Here is a 5,584-nt window from a genome sequence, read left to right on the forward strand (position 1 = left end):
TGATGTGTATATTGCATTTTGAGGAGCATTATCCAAAACAACTGCATCCACTTCTTTATTGTAAGAAGCTAATAATTTTAATATTTCAAGAAAATTTCCTCGATTCTGAGACTCATGACTCTCGTCATGTCCCCTAAAAGCACAAGCTTGAAACGTTAACCATTTGACAGTATCAATAGAGGCTTTAAGACGCAATCTATTGCTTAAAACTTGTTGTGAGCTTTGCTTAGCCAATACTTTGTCAATGTGACATAATTTATTAAGCAAATCTTTACAAGACTTAACAGCAATATTATGAGGAGAATTAAGAGATTTACCCACATGAGATAAAAATGCACAATCCTTTCCATTATTCACTTTTTTCCAATTGCGAAATCCTCCTGATGTGAATGGACTTGATTTTCTAGAAAATAAATAGCATGGAAGACAAAATGCAGCATCCACTTCTGGCGAATATTCTAGCCAAGAAAAACTCTTAAACCAATGAGCTTTGAAACGACGAGGATGACTTTCTAGACCAGAAAGAGGGTACTCATCCATAATAAATTGATATGGTCCAAACTTTATGTATGCTCTACGGATTTCATCTTGTTGATTGATAGGATAATTCCAAATTTGCGGACGCTTTCCGGGATCACGCATCAATGTATCAATATTAACTTGATCTATTTCAGTCCTTGCTATTTTGGAAGCAGGGGTTGAATATCTTGCTCAACAAGTTGTGTCACAGGTTGTTCAATAATATTTTGAACATTACTCAAAGAATCTGAAGCTGAATTTTGTTCATCATATATTCTCTCTTTTCTCTTGAAAAATGAGTGAATTGTTTTCATCTTTGACATTTTTAACTTAACTTGAACTATCTAACAAAAAAAAAACAAAAATAATTGCATATATATTATTTTCTTAAAAAAAATATTAAACCTATTGAGTAATAACAAATAATTTTAGAAACACAAATATATAATAACCAAAAATAAAGTTATTGATTTACCTGATTATTTTTTGTTCCAAGTCTCACAAAAAAATAATTCTATTGAGTTTTGTCCTCACTTCAATCTTTGAACACTGTCCATTATAAAAATAAATAAATTAATTATTTTAAATAAATAATGTAAATAATACTTGACATTGTCATTAACTTAAAAAAAATTGAAATATACCTCTTTGAATCTTTGTTGTGCATTCAATGGTTAATATTTTGTTGTTCACTTCTCTTCAATGGTTTTTCTTCATATGTCTTGTTTTGGTATGGAAAGAAAATTAAAATGAGAAGAGTAGAAGACCAAAAGTTTGGGAATCACTAAAAGAGAGAGAAAAGTGACGCTATGCCTATGATAGTTTGAAATAAATATTTGAAAAATGTACTAGGGTTACTTTAATTAATAGTATGGGCTTGGGCTAGTATAATAGAACCATTTTTATTAATTATTAGAATGGGCTATTTGTTAACAAGAGCAACAATAATTCAAATATCTAATACATAATGCAGTTTTTAGTTTTTTTAATTTATAAAATTTTGTAATTTATATTTTTTTTAATATTATATATAAAAAAATTTAATATTATTAATTATTACTATTTACTATTTTTTTTAAAAAAATTTGGGGGGGACCATGGCCACCTTAGGTCCCCCGTGGATCCGCCACTGGCCACAATGACAGTCGTAGCATAAATATTTATTACACAAATATTTAATAAGTGCAATTAAAAGTAAATCAATACTCACTACATCAAACTTAATATAATTAATAAACACTAATTAAAAACATAAGCACATAAATAAATACTAATTAATATTTAACTTAATCAATAACTAACTACAAATAATATTATTAACTAAACAAACACACAAATAAATGCTAATTACGTATATTATCACATGTCACGTAACTATTTGGTCACATCGATCAATATAAATTATTATAAAATTCTAATCCTTCGTGTATATATATAGGCAATTACATATCTGCATTCGTATACTCTGAAAATTCCGGAGCATGCATGGCTTTCAAGTCCAAAACTCTCATGAAAGACGGCTCCTCAAACAGATGTTCGTTTGCGAGTGCATTTGCCACGTCAGTCACATTTGGTGTCATAGTGCCGTCACCTTGGTCTTCGTCTCCGTCTGGACCAACAACTTCGTAATTGCTTTCAAACTCTTCCTCACTGTCATTGTTGTAATCTTCCTGTTCAATATTTCGGTCGGCTTTAGACTGTTCGAATTCAACATACACCTCAATGAACGATATTTGAGCGTGACTTTCAATGTACATTGAAAACATCTCTTGCATGCTCGCTTCATCAGTTACATATTTCGTTTGAAATTGAACGAATCCACCAAATACTGGTATGGGACCTGTATAAAATACATGATATTCTCCTAGACAACCCAGATTCTATCTTCTCACAAATAAGACCTTTTAGTTTCTCGAATGAGATTGTGAATGGAATAACAATATCTAACGGATTTTCACAAATAAATTTCACTCCTTCAACAGTTTGTAACAAAATCTGACCGAAATAATATACTTTGAGTAAGACTCTATCATCTATTTTTCTCACTCACATGAATAAATTTCACACTCAAATTATTTTTCTTCGTTCGAAAGAACAGAAAAAAATAAATGGAGGTGCTGAGGGAAGAAGACGATGAATTGAACTACTCTAATCAGTCCAATACGAGCTACCCACACTTATATAATGTTTAAAAAATATATTATAATCAACTCGGACCCAACAATTATCTTTAACGTATTCAAAAAAAATATTTATTAATCAAATTCGGACGATCTGATTTGATTTTAGAAAAAAAAAACTAATCGGACGGTTCGATTAGTCATTCCTAAAATTTAAAATTTTCTTCCCTCACAACTCAGATCATCCAATTTGATTATCCAATTTTTTTTTACACAGAATTTAGATGTTTCTTTTACTAGATGTTAGCAAAAACAGTCTCACATCTATATATAGCACTCCATATTTTATATCAATGCATAATACACATATGACTGACATATCTAAAATAATGAGGCCCTTATCTTATCCATTTAATAAAAGCCTCTTGTGGATCAAAATATCCAGTGACAAACTTTTATTAAAATAAATATAGATAGGGTGCACAAAAAAATTACACTAACTTTTGTATATAATTTTAATCTTAATGTAGCATCACACATAATAATAAAATAATAGAAAAAACTAACATACCACATTATTTTTAATTCCAAAATTAGTGCTTATGAAATATGACTATCTGAAGACTAAAATTAATATAAGACATGATATAATGATCGATGTAAGATGTCCTACCTTTTTCAAATATTAAAATATAATATAAACGAATAAATAATGCATATAATAATGAAAATAATATATCTTAAAATTATTAGTAAAATAAATTAAAAATATGTAAATGGTATCATTTTATTTCATTTCATGATATGATGAGAAGGATGGAATAGCAAAGTGAACATTTTGACTAGTTATAAATACATTTGTTAAGGATATTTAAGATAGAAAATTTTAAAGTTTGTAAGATGATAATTTGGGATTAAATTGTTTGAAAAATTTTAAACCATTTAAAAAAAATTAATAACATTGAGTTATATAATTATATATTTTTCTCTTTCTTCTTGTGAAAAAAAAAAGTTATGTTAAATTATTTTATGAAAAAATGTTAGGTGAACAAATTAAACTAATAAAGTCTAATAATTTTTTTTCTTTTTGCATACTTTTTTAACTAATCTTTATTAAAATAACAAATTATTGAATTAACTTAATTAAATTTAATTATCAAAATAATTTAATCATATAACATGATGGTGATTTTATTAAGAAAAATACAATGTATGGTGAGTGCGAATCCAGAACCGACAGCTGTCCAGGGACAAGTTATTCCCTCCGCTTCCTATTTGCTAATAATTTAATGCATTCTAACTTAGATATTTTTTTCTCTCTCTACCACGTTGCCGCTTCCTTACATTCTATTATTGCAATTTGCAACCCCCCTCATCATACCTTTCTTCACACCACACCAAAATTAACGCTGTGCAGCAATTCAATCAATATAATGCTCAACACACACATGAATATTTAACAAAGTAATTAACCATTCATTTCTTGCTTTGTTTCTCTCCTACTTCAACTACACACTCTATCAAGTATCGACCTTCCTAATTTCTTTCTTTTTCTTCTGTCCTCTAAGCTTACGGTTTCATTTGCTTATTCTGAAACAGGTTCATGTAGATGCTGGTATTATATTATACGGAGATCAACGAAGAAAATACTACATACATGGAAAATGATCTCGTTTTTCTTTTCATTAGTAAGTAATAGTCATGATAATTAGTAATTACTCTATATTTACATGTCTCGTTTTTCTTGATAGGGTTTGCTATTGTATGTGTACTGTATGTCCAGGTCTTTCTTTAATTGGCTTCATTTATTATTCTTATATTAATTGATTTTTTTAATTTATTTAGATCGTAGTATCTTAGAGTAAATCCATATGTTGAGGTCAATATATTTCTATAAATTAAACACTACTATATTTTTAATAACGTTGTTGTGTATTAAGATATAAATGCTTAGAGAGTGTAGCTACTAGCTAGGATCCTCTTCAATTGGGTTTGTTTGGGATCCTCGTCGTTCATTTTAGATATTGTTAGTATTAGTATAGTCACTTAACTAAGCTTCGGTTGTGGGTTTTTGGTTTGCGTTTTCAGTTAAACATACATAAAAGGAAGAGTAACGATAAAGAACCATTGAAAATTATTATTTTTAGTGATTAATTAATTATTATTATTTAAAAATATGAGTTAAAATATATTGTTAGATTACTAAACTAAAAAGAATTGAATTAATGATTAAAAATGATAAATTTGGATCTTTTAAATTTTAAATTTTACTTTAGAGAGTAAAGTTTGACCTCTTACATTTGAATGATTTTTTTCTCATATTTTCTTTTGGTCCCACCTATAAAATAAATACTGAGAGATCAAACTTTACTTTTTAAAATGAAATTTAAAATTTAGAGGATTCAAATCAAAAAATGATGCCATTATGAAAAAAAGAAGGAAATTTGCTTGTAATTAAAACTAGACGATTTAGTTAAAGAAATAAGCTGTCCAAGTTCATCGTACTTTAGAGGCGATCTAAGCCTGGATCTTGTCGGGTAAAGTACAGGTTTATTTTGTTGACGGACAAAAAAAATTGAGACATGTACTTTTTAATTTTCCCTTTTCTTGGATATATATAGTTATTGATGAATAGTTGTTTATCAACGTTATTAAGGTTGTGTTTCTATTCTCTTCATTCTTAGATATAGAAGTAAAATACATATTGTACAAAAACATTTAGTTATTATCATTATTAAATAAATTAAACCACATAAGTTTTGAGATGTATTATATAAGTAATTTAAAGTAATCCAACAATATATAATAACAAAAGAATTTAAAGTTTAACACATACAATAAAAAGAGAATTGTCCAACAACTAACTTTTACATATTGTACTTCTCTTAAGTTTTACACTTGCGGTTTTGCAAGTTTTTGTCTTATATATTAGAATTTAATTTTTA

General features: G+C 27.7%; 1 long non-coding RNA gene across 2 annotated transcripts in view; it reads left to right on the forward strand.

The window, feature by feature from the left end:
- The first annotated feature begins 3,974 nt into the window (after nucleotides 1-3,974).
- Nucleotides 3,975-5,584, forward strand: part of LOC110277011 (uncharacterized) — a 6,301-nt gene continuing 4,691 nt past the window's right edge. Inside the window, exons 1-2 of one of the 2 annotated variants that reach the window (XR_008004630.1) lie at nucleotides 3,975-4,103; nucleotides 4,239-4,327. This is a non-coding gene — a long non-coding RNA (uncharacterized LOC110277011). Of the gene's footprint in view, nucleotides 4,104-4,144; nucleotides 4,164-4,238; nucleotides 4,328-5,584 lie in introns of those variants that run through there. The other variant, XR_008004631.1, reaches the window with a different exon arrangement.

The sequence above is a fragment of the Arachis duranensis genome, chromosome 10 (genome assembly GCF_000817695.3).
Source record: "Arachis duranensis cultivar V14167 chromosome 10, aradu.V14167.gnm2.J7QH, whole genome shotgun sequence".
NCBI classification, from domain to species: domain Eukaryota; kingdom Viridiplantae; phylum Streptophyta; class Magnoliopsida; order Fabales; family Fabaceae; genus Arachis; species Arachis duranensis.